Genomic DNA, 14,074 nt, shown 5'->3' with positions numbered 1-14,074 from the left:
CCCAGCATCAATTCATGCAAAACACTTTCATAAATGAAAACAGCCAGGAAGATGCTGAAGTAGTTTCCTAAATCAGAGCCAGAGAACATCCCATCATATTTGTTTAAAGCCCGTGAAGGTACCTGTTAGCACTGATGGCTGGATTTACTACTGAAGGAGGTGACAAGATGAGATCAGTAGCCTCATTTTCTCAGGAGGAACAGCCTACTGACACCAACAGGCTCAGCCCCTGGCAGAAGATACTTGCCATATCTGCTTAATGATTTCAGGAAAATAAATAGCTGCCTGGAGTCCTCTAGGATCCGAGAAACTGAGCAAGCACCTGTAGCCATCCACCAGATGAACTCTTCATCCAAGACACACAACACCTTTCACATTGAGGCATGATGACTCAAGTTATCAATTTGCTCAACACAGAAGATGCCAAGAGGATAGCCAGAACTGCAGATGGTGTGCATTTTAAGGGAAGTGTGGCTCTAAAGAGATCAAAGGAAGTAGTTGGTCAGTAATATGGTTGTGTGAGATAATATTAAAGCCTACAGGTATACATTTTATTACATTTTGCTGTAAGCCACTGAACTGACAATCTATCTAGTCTTAAGTTCATTTGGTTAAGTTCAGAAATACACAGGGGCACAAACTGCCAGGAGGTGTTTGGCCACCTGTGTGGCCAAAGAACCAGCCACATACCAGTATCATGCTGGGTTCTTCTGTATCCTGTCTGCCATTGGCAATAAATGGACTTCCTCATAAAATACTTGCTTCAGGTGATGCCATTGCAAGAAAAGAAACTGGTGGACACATTTAAGACAGTGATTCATGAGCAAAAGTTTTTCCACGTGCATTTTTTCTCCTCAGTCACCACATAAAGCTAAATCTTATTTCCAGGGAGGCCTCTGCTTTATTCCCCTCAACCTTCACATTCCCTCTTGTCCTCTAAAAATCCACATACACACCATCAGGCAATAAGTTCAAGGGTATCAAACAGCAGACAATGTTAACAACTGACTCAGCCTTCCCTTTCTTTCAGCACAGTAGTTTGTGGTCTTCTTGAACAGACTTTAGAAGAGAAAGAAACTGAATACATACCAACTAGCAAAAAAATAATACACCCCAATAAAAGGGAAAAACAGAATTAGATGTGACTGCAGAACCTATATTCAGTGCTTTGCCCTTCACAGGCACTTTCCCTCGCCACCAGCAAGAAGTGGCATGGCACTAGTTATTTGCCAACTTCCACATGTCTCCTGGTTCCTCCTTACTACATACATTTTTCTTATAAGTCATTTATGTTGAATGCCAGGACTCTGGCGCTGAGCTGCAGTCCAGTATTCCAGACCTCAAGAACAGTGTTCCAGTTAGAGTAACTTTTATACGGCAATGCAAGATTATTTTCTTCTTTAAGGGTACCATCTAGAGTTTGGAAGTGGTTATGCTGGCCATCACTCATTAAAAAGATAGTCTAAAATTCTTACCAAAAAGCAGTAAATAGCTACTGGAAGTTATTTACCAGGATCAACAGAGCCAGCAACTCTGCTGCAATCTTCATTCTAACAAGGCAGGGATAATTCTGATGTAGTCTGAAAAATTTGAAGTATCTACTCACTATGCAGCTTTGTCTTCTAACGCAATGGACTCAATGCAATAGTAGTGCTTTTACCAAAACCAGTGACAAACACTGCAGGAATCTCGGGAAGATGTGATGCATTGTAATGAAAATATTTTGTCATGTTTTCCAATTGTCCTGTTGCTTTTATTCACACTGAGCCAGATATTATCAAGTATCCTGTTCACTTGAAGACGACACATTTCCCACATTTCCACCCTTCAAAGGCTTTACCTGGAACACGAGTAATCAGGAATTCTCACTGCTCCAAATGAGGGGTGTAAGAACGCACAAATTATTGCCTTTAGCTAGCATTGATGCAATATTGTTTAGGAAACACAGGCTAAAGAACACACTCATCAAATCCACAAGCAGCATAATCTACATACGCACAAAAGCAAAGCGAGCATCTCTAATGTCCTCTCTCATCACCCAAGAGGCAGATGTCAAAGCTTCACTCACAATATTTGCCACTACAACAACAACAAGAGGTCACCTTCTGCTGCTGATGGGTGGTGACAGTCTCATTACCGCATACAGAGGCAGGCTCAGTGTTCAGACTTGTGCCAGGCTCAGCTCCTGGACCCCAAGAGGGGTCTCAGTTCCCTGCACAACAGGAGGTTAAAAACCAAACCTGGCAAGATATCACTGAACTGCATGAGGGAAGTAGGTTAAAAAAAAGTTAAAAAATCAAGAGCGTGCATGGTGGTATCAAAACAACATTTTAAATATGTTGTTCTTTGAACTTGGAAGTCAACCTGAACCAAAAGTACATGCTGAGTAACACTCTGCAAACAGCCCCAGGCTTCATAAGTTACCCAAGCCCTGTCACCAAGCCCATCAAAATTAAAGTTCTGGGAATAAGAGCTAGTCTAGCATTGAGCAGAGCAAGCCCTGCTCCGCTTGTCCAATGGCTTAAAGACAACTAGAAGCAAATACAAGCAAGTCTCCTGAACCCTAATGCTGTACACAGGAGTTCACTACTACCAAAATGTTTAAGTTTGTGTTCCGAGGGGCAAGTACAGTACACACACAACCACTAAAAAAATCACAGCATGGCTCTGGAAAGGACTATTGCTAATGTAAAACATTTTCCCTCCGAGATCAGTCCTCAATTCTCCTTTCCCCCCAACAGAGAAGTCAGCCAACTGTTTAGTGTTAAAACAAATTCTCCCAGTGTGGCTACAAGCTGAGCTAACACAAGAAACATTTCCTCTTGCCCAACTTCTGCAGATGATGGGACTTGGTCCCAGGGCATTGTATTTAGTTTCAGTCTAGAGCTGCACATCAGCCCGAGGCTGGGAATCCCACCCTCGCCCTGGTATGAAGGAAACGGTGTTGAAAGGAAGGCATTTGCCTCTGAGAGGGAGGATTATTTTTAAGGACTAAACATTTAGCTGTTTAGGGTACAAACCACATAGAGGAATTTAGCTAGAAGTATGTATTCAACTACAGGAACAACATACGACTTTTCACAGTATATTGTAACTGGGTTTGTTCACAAAGCTGAGAGAGGAGCAGCACCTTGGTGGTGTTTCAAAAAGAGGCAGTCCATATTTTAGCAGAGCAATTTAGATCTGGCGAAGCGTATGTGCTTTTTGTTTACCTTTGCCTTGGTACATAACTCAAATCCATCTAGGCAGCTATCCTTCTGGGTAGCAGCTCTGCTGTGGAACAGCAAAGAGTGATGCAGGCACACACATGTGCACAAATTCACGCTGAATTTACGAAACAGTCACCAGATTTTGGCCACATACAAGCCATATTCAAAGAGGGATGGTTTAATGCTATTGCTTCAAATACAGCAGCTGCTACAGTCTAAGGATAATAGAGATGGGTCTCAACTTCCAACTTCTTTGGAGCTTTGAAGTCCAACTTTGAGATCCAACTGGGAAAAGAATTGGCTCCGAGAAGGAGGATTATTTCTGAGGACTAAATGTTTACTACTAAGAGTATAAAATGCACAGTAATCTAGCCAGCTCCATGTGCTAAGCTAGGAGAACAACATCCAGCATCTCCTGATGCAACATATGTACCTGTCTGTACAGTAAAGCATTAAAACACCTATGAGGAACATACACTGAGGAGGTCCACATTCAAACTTCTCAAGAATCAGGCACCAAACTACACAGCCCTTCCCATGTGTTAATTGAGCTAAGCAAGCAGAAAACATAATTAAGGGCTAAAGGAAAAATAATGGAACTTGTACTGTCATTAAATCTAACCACTTTTCCCCCCCCCCCCCCCCCCCCCCCCTCTCCTTCAAACAGCCAAGATTTCTGCTCCCAGGATCCTGGGACATGCAACATGAGAAATGGGACAAATAATTTCACATCTGCAAAATTATGCCACCATACCCAGCATCCACATAGAGAGACTCACTGGACCGAATGAAGGGACCCTGTTAGTGCTAGGATTTGCAAGCAAAAGCCTTCATCACTCATTCTCCTGGCACCAGCCAGGAGCCTAGAGCTTTCATACATTTATTATTCCTGTTCCCCAGTACACTGTGTTTCACTGGTGTATTTAAACAACCTCCAGTTAAAAAATAAAAACAAACAAAAAAAACACACCAAAACAAAAACAAAACAAAAAAAAACCATAAAAAAACCCCCACACACAAACAAAGCAGACACATGCTTATCACTCCTGGGGTGTGATGTCAAATGAACACCAGCCAGCTCTGGGGAAAGGTCCAAGCCTGCAAAATCCAATGGGAAGGAAGGAGGGAACCAAGCACCAAGTCCAGCACAGGCAACACAACTCCCAGGAGAGCAGGCAAACAAAACAGAGCTTGCTAAAGGCATTTTTTAGCAGGCAGCTCTGCGGAACCAAATCTAATTGCCTCCAACAGAGCTTTGTCAGCTGGCCCCTTCCACATTGGTGCTGCCCAAAGCCTGAATGCCTGAAGGATTTTCTAACTACTCAAGGCATTGAGATGGGATCGGAGATAGACATCCAAGCGCCTCCAAGAAGTCATAGTAAGTGACATAGTAAGAGTCATAGTATTTCCTTGCTCAGCTTCAAAGTTGTCTAGTTGCATATTATTTTTACCCTCTTTACCGAAACTTTTACTCCCCTCTCTCCCTTCAGTCTCCATAAAGGCCCACCAGTTTTCCACTTACCTTTTAGCCCCAGATGACGTGTCTTGTAGTCACATCAGTCTGCCCAAAGCAAAGAAACAGTATCCATTAAAAGATAGCACCTAGTTCTCTCTGCTTACCCTTTCCTACACATCCCTCCTGCAGTTTAGAGCATTTTACTGCTGGTTCAGGGAGCTGCAAGACTCTCAAAATTCACATTTACCAACACAGTCGTTAAGGACAAGGATCTTCCTAGCTGCTTACCATTTACACTCCCAACACCAACTCAGACCAAGCTAACCCAACAGCCCCTTACAGATTTAACAACATTAAACCATCTGCACAAGACAGCCTTCCTATAGGCTCCTGCCAGGACTGTGCTAATTCATGTCAGCTGGAGCTTGGAAACCAGCTTTCTCCCAGCTGATGTTGCTTCAGGTCATCTCATCCTGAGATAACAGAGCTTAGTAGATGCCATTAGTTTTTCCGACTAATATCTCTCTTCTGCGAAAAAATACATGGTGTCATGCTTCTAAGGGCTTAGAAGGATGAAAGGAAAGACCCCCAAAGTCTCTTGTCTTCCCAAAAGAAGGGGCTGACTTCTTAAACAAATTCTCAAAGGTGAGGACATGTCAAAATCTATCCCAAATGAGGAAAACAGTTAAATCTACACCAAAGGGGGTATTCCTTCTCACTGAAGTCAGCAGGATCAATGTGTGCAAGTTTCTCTGAAGTAGACTAATTGGCCAGCTGAGCCCAGAGACACAAACCTTTGCATACTTGGTGGTAGAATTTAGATCTGCATTCGTGAAGCGACATGTACTTGTACTGCCCTGATTCAACAAGGCTGTTGTCCAGCTGCTAACGCGCTGCTCTCATAAAGGGAAGAGGGGTTTTGACATTCACTTGGATAAAAATTGGGCCAGAGCTAGAGGATATCATCAAGAGTGTTGCTTAGCAAGGATCTGGATGACTGAAATTTAATAAGGGATGATTAGAAAAGCTTCACTGCCCTTCAACAGTTTGAATACTCCCACTGCAGTCCCAGAAAGAGTAATTCAAGGTTGTGTGAACCAGTACCAAAGGAAAACCATTTTCATGAGTTAAGGATTGACCAGTCAATTTTCACGTACAGGATTAAGCTTTACTTTTGCCTTGGTGGTCAACGAATGATAAAATAACTGCTCCTGTACTGGGAAGTTACTTTTCATGTCTATTTTTAAAATTATTGTGTTTATCCAAGGTCACTCATAGGAAAAAAATGAATGGTTAGTCAAACACATATTACTTAGTTGTAAAAATAATAGGGAGTTTTTTAAAAGGAGAGAAATGTGAGTGCCAAATTGACTTGAATTTATTTGACTTGAATTTTCTCCTCATATGGGAAAATGAATACCTACATACCATAAAGTCAAGTGTCTAGCCACCAAAATAATGTCATCAAAAAATTAGCAGGAGAAAAGGTCTTATTATTTGGATAGATTTTTTCCTTCTGTGGTTCTTTCTTCTTGAAATCTAAATAAACACTCAGGCTGCAGCCACATTTCCTTTGTTGGAAGTTTGGGGAGGTTTCGAGACCCAGTGTTTAAAGTGCAAAAGTTTTTTTCTTGGTGAGCAGCAAGAGCAGGGCCACAGGGAATCGAGGGAGAGGCTTCACAGCCTGAAACAATCACCTCTTCAGACTAGTTAAGATGAGACACTGTGGGAAGATATTTCCAATCCTCCCCAGCTGCAGCTGGAGGAAAACAGTCTTAAGGACACCAGCAGGAGGAGCAGAGATATTCATCCCTACGTGATACACACCATAAAACCCAGGATAATAATCGAGAGATGCCACCAGTAAGCTACAGCTTTAGCAAACCATCAAGAGCTCCTGTTTCTTCTCCTGATTCAGGACTGACCCAAAATCTTGCTGTAGCCCAGCTTAGTTTTCAGGTGAGCCAGAGCTTGGGGCTGTTTTGGGTTTTCATGTAGGGACAACACTTGGGGATTGTAGGACAAATGGTAATTGTCTTATTGAAGCTTCATCTTAATTAGCAGCTTTCAATAGGATTTTTCCCTCCCAGTGACAGCTAGATAGAAATGTTGTGAAACAAACCCTTCCAGACATCAAAGCGAGAGAGTGATTGTTTCTGGGTTTCAGGCCGAGCCTGAAACTGGATCCAGACCAGTACTGGGAGACACATTTTGTCATTTTTAAGAGCCATTGCTCAATGTGACTTCCCAAGGTCCCCGAGCCTTGGTCCGTATGAGCTTCATCCCCCACGTTCCTCCCGCTGGCCAGTCCATTGTTTGGGAGCATCCCCAGTAAAGCTGTTGTAAATAATTTACTCAGCCTTCAGCCAACTGAGGCAAGGACGGTACCACCGTGGCCACATGAACATCTCAAGCTATAGCTGGGGCTACTTCGCACGTGATGCAAAAATCAAAAATAAAGCCCCAAGCATTCCAGTCATACCAAGTGTGCTCCCAACAGTGCTTTTAAACAAATCTCTCCTGTTTGAGGGACAGAGCAGAACTGGAGTCTGTCTGCTTTGATTTAAAACTGTCCCTGAATGATGTCCATGAGTTAACAGGGAGAATTACAAGGGGAAGGAACAAATAAACATAAGAAAAAGAAAACCAGGCTTTTTTAAACACCCAGATGCCTGGATGGTTCCCATGTTAAAGCATCCATGTGTTAAAGAAAAAAAAAAAAAAGTCTTCTCAAACAGTGTACAAGTGTTAACAGCTCTGAGGCTGCGCAACCTATCCATGAATCAGGTACAGATTTACTGGGGGGCTGGAGAAGGGTCATCCCTGCCTTGTTCCCACGAGCTGTGCCATGCAGGGCACATGGTCTCAAGCCACACTCCAGGGCTGTCTGTGGACACACAACCCTGCTCCATGTGGGCTGGCGTACAGGTTGTCCTCTCCATTAAGAGCCCAAGTTTGGAAACATGGACAAGAAGCCACCGATCACAGCCTGGTGTTAATATACTGCACTGAAACACAGCAAGTCCCCAACGAGTGGCAGCAGGTCACTTGAATGGTATCTAACTCGTCCCACAAAAAGCCATCTAAATTCCCATTTGGCCCAGATCTCATATTTATGTGGTTCAAATTTATGCTCACGTTTAATGCAGGAATGTTAGAGCTTGAGGGTAATTTGTGTTTGTACTTCTAATAGCTATCTAGAAAATATTAGACAAAGCCAATAAAAGGAAAAGCTTTCCCCTGTCTCTCTCCTGAAACTCCTCTTCAGCTTAACCCAATTTTCCAAGTCACTTAGAGGCCTTTAAATAAAATGAAATCCTAACGATGTCGCTGCCATGAATAATTAATTGTACCAGTACAATCTCTCCAACAAAATCCATTCTCATTAGATTAGAGGTTTTCTCAAGACACACGAGTTCATTATGGCATTTTTACATCCTTCTTGTCTCTTATGTTTCTTTGTCTTTCCTTATCTATGTCTTTTCCTATTTGTGTCTGAGACCCAGGACTCCATCACCTCGGGAGCCTCCAAAATGACATGCCAATGCCTGGGGAAGAGATGGAAACATGAAGTACAACCAGGCACACGGTGGCAGGAGTGCGAGAGCCCTGGATGTAGCTTATGGGCAGCCCAGTTCATGGGACACTGCTGTTTCCAGAGACCAAGAACATGTTTTGAAGGGTTATCCTCTGCTAAAAGCTCTAACCTTGAAGGATTTAGGAAGCATAGCTCAAGTTTTGTGTGAAATCTTCATTAAACCAATTCTCAGTGTTTTAAGTTGTAGGAGGTTAAAGGGTATTACCATACTGATGTTAATAATCAAGCATTTTTTTTTTACCCAGCTTTGTATTCAGATTAATAAAGATAACAGGTGAGCTAAGGAGAGAGGATCAAATCCATTGCACATAAGAATTCATTTGCCTACCATCATTTTGGTAGGCAAAACTTCCAAGACACCCAGAGCTGCATTTATCCAGAGACCAAATAAACTATTTTAAAGTATAATAGGAGTCATTCACAGTATCCTTAATAATAGGTTTTGCCACAAGAAATAAAACTTTTATCCAGACATGATCCAATTTAAACTGCTGGCATCTAATACATTTATTTCTTAAGACTCTGATGGTCCAGGCCCATCCTGGGGATTTTCTTCTTTTGACGGTGACAATAGTGTAAGGAGTGAGAACTCTCTGAAGTCCCCAAAGCAACTATTATTAGTCTTTTGGAAGACACATAAAAATAAAATTCAGATCACCAAGTGCCTTCAGGAATCTCATTTGATTTTTCATAGAGGCAAGCATCACTTTCAGCGCTGAGGACAGACTCCAAGTCTAATAATTACCCTTCACCTCTTACATGTGAGAGAGAGGAGAGAGGAGTGATCTCTGAGAGAGACAACTACACAGACACAAAGGTCAGTGAAGAGAAAGGAGAGGGAGGAGGTGCCAGAGCAGAGATTCCCGTGCCAAAGACTATGCTGACACACGTTGTCCCCGTGCAGCCCATGGAGAGCAGAGCTTGCCTGCAGCTTGTGGAGATGTAGCCGTGGAGGACCCCACGCTGGAAGAAGTAACTGTGAAGGAGGCTGTGAATTTTGTTGAGGAGACCCACGCCGAAGCAGTTAGTGGAGAACTGCGGCCCGAGGGAAGGACTCACGTTGGAGCAGTTTGTGAAGGACTCTCCTGTGAGAGGGACCTTCTTGAATTTACTTCTTTGAGCTTATATCCACCCTTCTTTAGGCCAGTTTTGTTTTTTACGCTAAAGAGCTATTCTTCTTGTGAGATCTTATCCCCTTGATGTATTCACAGGCAACAATCATAATTTCTCAGCTTTCATCATCTTTAAATTCTCCTGATCATCCATGTGTTCCTTCCCTCCATGCCACCCCGCTTTGGAGATTATCTGTGGTGAAAATGGGAGACTGGAACTGCACGCAGCCTTGCACATAAACACCTTGAACAGTGTTCTGCCAATACATCATCTGAGGTACCTTAAGATATCAGGATCATAGATACTTTTTTCCTGATTCCTTTGCATCTATGACTCCTGGTGAGCCCCTGATCATCCAGCGTGCCAGCATACTTCCTCTGCTATTTCCAAGAGCTATGCTCTTGATTTATAAGAGTAATTCTTGTTATTAATCACTAATTTCTTCACCTAGCCCTTTGCGTTGTTGCATTTCATCCCATTCTCTTTAGCCTGGTCCTCACTGCAGCACATCACCATCCTCTTTGTGTTGCTGATGCCTCGTAACTCCACATCAGTACCAAATTGCATTGGCACTCCAGAGCCTGCCCACAGACGTGCTCTGGCTAGGACGACTGTAACCACAACATATAGCCTAGCACTGAAGAGCCCAAGGGAAAGGGATGTTACCCCATTATCGTCTGCCTGCCCATATTAATCCATCTTTAAAAACCCTGCTAGTTTTTATGCAAGATCATGAATTGAACAATTCAATATGAATGTTTCCCCTCAAGGCTATGTTTCAAAACATGTCTCCAGTCCTTAATCCCCTGTCAGAAAAACTTCCTGCTATCTCTTCTGTATCTAGCTTTTGTATTCATCCCTATCTTATCCATCTAAACCAATAAATTCTCTCAAAGGACCATAAAATGTGCTCTGCCAGACGTGATTCTTCACGTTCCAGTTGGCTCTGCAGCACTGCCCTGTAAAGCTTTTGTCTTCATTTGAAGGTGAGAGAGGTTCTGCACTTTTGATGTCAGCAGCTCCAAGACTCCTCCAAAGCTCATTAGTCTCCCTTGCTCCGCTCATTACTGCTCTCAAAGTTTACTTGCCTGAAATAAAGCATCGTAGTTTTCTTTAACTGCCTTTTGATTTAAAGGAACTTAATCCAAGTAGTTTGGTTTGGTTTTGATAACCAGTTCTTTGGTAGCATCCTTGCTGCTGATGGTGAATGGGTTTGCAGTACTGATGACTCCTATTAGGTCAAGAAATCTGCCAGTTACTGGACACGAGACTACCTGGATCCTACTGATCCTAGATACTGTTTTCCCTATCTAGATTTTCCAGATCAAATTCAATGCTAGAAACCCACCCACCCCTAAATCTAAGCTTGGGTATCTGCAAACAAGACTCCCAACACTAGACCAGTAGATTTTATAATTTTTTTTACCATCCTTTCCATAAATATTTAATCCGAAGTGGATCTATTTGACCAGTGTTCCCCTTTTTGCTTGTCGTCTGTCATACCGTGAACACAGAATTATCAATTCCTTTCGCTTTATTAATCTCTTCTGAACAGTGCACCTCTTTGAACACCCGATTTTCCTTTATGATCTCTGTTCCCAAAGTGTATTTGCAATCCCACCGAGATCCTTCACCAGTAATTCATATGACTCTGTTGCTGTGTTAATTCCATGTTTGTGTTAATACCCTGCTGGCCTTGACACTGTAATTGTATTTTTTAAAAACTTAATGTTTGTATAATTACACATTGCATACACATATGCCTTGCTCCTTAACTGAGATAAGAATTTTTTAATAATCTGGGTCACTTCCCTGACTCTGCTCTCACTAAAATTAGTACTTAGAGGCTTACATCTGTCACCATCTCACACCACCTTCATGGCTCCGGCTGCTGGGCTCCCCTGCTCTCTCCTGGTGTGTCTTTTGCAGAGGTCAGCTCTGTAACGTCACTGAAACCCAGCAACCAACAGTTCACTTACTGCAGTTAGAGGCAGAAAAATCTCTCTCACAGTCTAGGACCCACAATTCCTCTTCTACACAAAAAACCCCAACGTTTTGCAGCAGATTCTGAGTAGGCTACGAGCAGGCTATACCGAACTAACCAGTAGCTCCTTAGATACACGTGTAATTGAACGTGAGCGAGCGCATGCTGTCTATGTGATATACGGAGCGAGTCAGTCCGTTATCCCTCCAAGGAAGGTCACTATAGCTATTAAATTACGATGGGCAAAAAACATTAGTGTAGCCATTAAAATTAAAACCAAATTTATTTTCGAGATGATCATTATCCATGTTTGCAATTACAATTTTTCCTCTTCAAAATGGAAAATTCTACACAGGCAGTGTAGAAGCATTGTAGAAGGGCAGTGCTATAAACTCTTAAGAGTTTTCTGTCAAACTTAGAAAATGAAGATAATTCACCCTTAATGTCCCTTGACCTAATTTCATTGTCTTTTAGCACCACAAGGGCCAGAGAATATTAAGTGGTGTCATCTGCAACGTGGGTACCAAGGCAACAGGGTCTCAGCTTAAGGACAAAGCAAAATCTCATGGCACTTCTATGGAGACAACAAAGCTCTCTGAAATCTGTTTCAATGATGCTACTTGTGCTCTCAAATATCTGATTTAAAAAGCTTACTTGTATTTATGATCTTGTTATTCTTTGTACTGTTGGGACACTGCAGACCCTCAGTGACAGGTAATTTTACTGCATAAAGAAAGATCCTCCCCAAGAAATGCAGAAATGGGGTTTAACCTGATATCTGATGGGAACTGCTTTCACAAACTCTATCTCAATTAGCAGCATTTCACATTGCCAAATTCTTCCCAATAGCCCTGATACAATTTCAAATCATTGGCAAGCCCAGTTTTTGAGCTGCCATGGAACTGCCAAGAGAGGAGAGAAGGGCAGAGGGAGAAGCAAAGATTTTTTCCAAGCAATCATTCAGTGCTTTCATACATCACAAAAGCCAACTCCCAAACAGAGCTTTTCAGCAGCAGCTCTGAATGCACAAAAAAGGCCAGGATCTTTGTCCACAGGAACAGAGAGGCTCCAAAAGCAGTATGAAGCACTCCATCAGTCAAAGAGCTATCACCCTGGGTATGTGCAATGGAATGAAAATTAAAAGATAGCCATTGATTATTTCTTAGAATTTGTCAAAAAATGTCCCTATTGTATACTAGCCTGCAATTTCTTGTAAATTCTTCAAGTTGGTTGACAAAAATTCTGATGTTTTCTTCAACAAATATTAAAGTTCTACCTGCTTCTTTAACAGACATCAGACATCCCAAAATGCTTACAAACACATAGCAAAGAGGAACAGACCTTCCCAACAAACAGTTCCTGCACACCATATTCCTGGGGCTTCACCATAATGTACTCTAGACACAGAAAGTCCAAAGTAGAGAGAAACTGAAGGATATATTATATTGTACACTTCACATATATGTAAAATCATCTGTAATAGCTCAGAGAACCTCGGGGCCAGATCTCTGCATTGTGCAGGTGGGCCCATAATGCACCCAGCTTATTAACCAGCTTCGTACGATGCACATGTGCCAGAGGAAGAGGAGGGCCAACAGTTCTAGGGTTCTGCTTATGTTTTACTTCTATGCATTGCCCTTGAAATGCCAAACCAAGATGCTGTCCAGACCAGTTTGGTGCCTTAAGAATGTGCATTCCTAGATCCTGAACTGGACTTTGGAACAATAGCTATGGTCTCATGAGACAGCGTCTTTGACAGCAACATTCTCTTCAGATGTTGTTGCTGCTGAGCGGTGCTCTCATGCCACACCACGATGCCCCGCTCCATTGCACAGGACGATCTGCTCACGCCCATGCTGGGAAATCAGACCAGAAAACTGATTCAGCCTTTGCAAACCCCACAAAAGTAAGAACCTCTAGATGTTTTAGTACCTGTCTGGTGCTGTTCTGTAACGCTGGATAACGTCACCAGTATTACATATTACAGTGCCAGATCTCTGCAGATACTGTCACCTCAGCTTGTAAAGGATCTCAAAAGCCCTCTATCAGAGGCCATACAGATTCCAGCCTTCACCAAAGAAATGCAATTGGCAAAATGGCATTAAGAAGGTATCAGTTGTTGTCTGCCAGCTGGGAAAACTTATCCAGATGACTTAAGACAAGTGTTTGCTTCAGCAATTAAAAAAAAAACTTGCTCTGAAAAATCATACATCATAGCTATTTGCTAGGAAGACCCATGCACTATAATTAATAGGTAGAAAGATTAATCTGAGACATATGAGGACCAAGCCAGGCATAATCATCTTAATGAATGATGTTCATGCTGTAACTGATGTGTTACACCCTATCCTTGTGGCTACAGGGGGAAAATTTTTTTTAAAAAATCAACAGTGTTGGAAAACTAGCATACAACCCAATAAACTGATGATTCCACATTTCCCAGAGCCAGCTCTGTGTCACATAATCCAGAGGCTGTTTTTTTTCAGCCAGAGGAAGACAGCAGGGTGCCTAACTCGTTACAGCAGCGCTTCACCAAGCAGCAGCAGAGTTACCACAATGCATCCAAATGTGAGAAGAACTGTTTGGGACACGGCTGTTTGGCGACAGCCTTGAATACGAAGCCCTGGAGCCAGAAAAGAGCTACAACAATGGGAACGATCTTTCCGCTCCCTCCAGTCCTTCCCCCATCTTCTCCAGGCAGGGCTCCCTGCGGC

This window comes from Pterocles gutturalis, unplaced genomic scaffold, assembly GCF_000699245.1.
Source record: "Pterocles gutturalis isolate BGI_N339 unplaced genomic scaffold, ASM69924v1 scaffold9112, whole genome shotgun sequence".
NCBI classification, from domain to species: Eukaryota; Metazoa; Chordata; class Aves; order Pterocliformes; family Pteroclidae; genus Pterocles; species Pterocles gutturalis.
The sequence above is the reverse complement of the archived record's forward strand: the minus strand, read 5'-3'. Positions refer to the sequence as shown.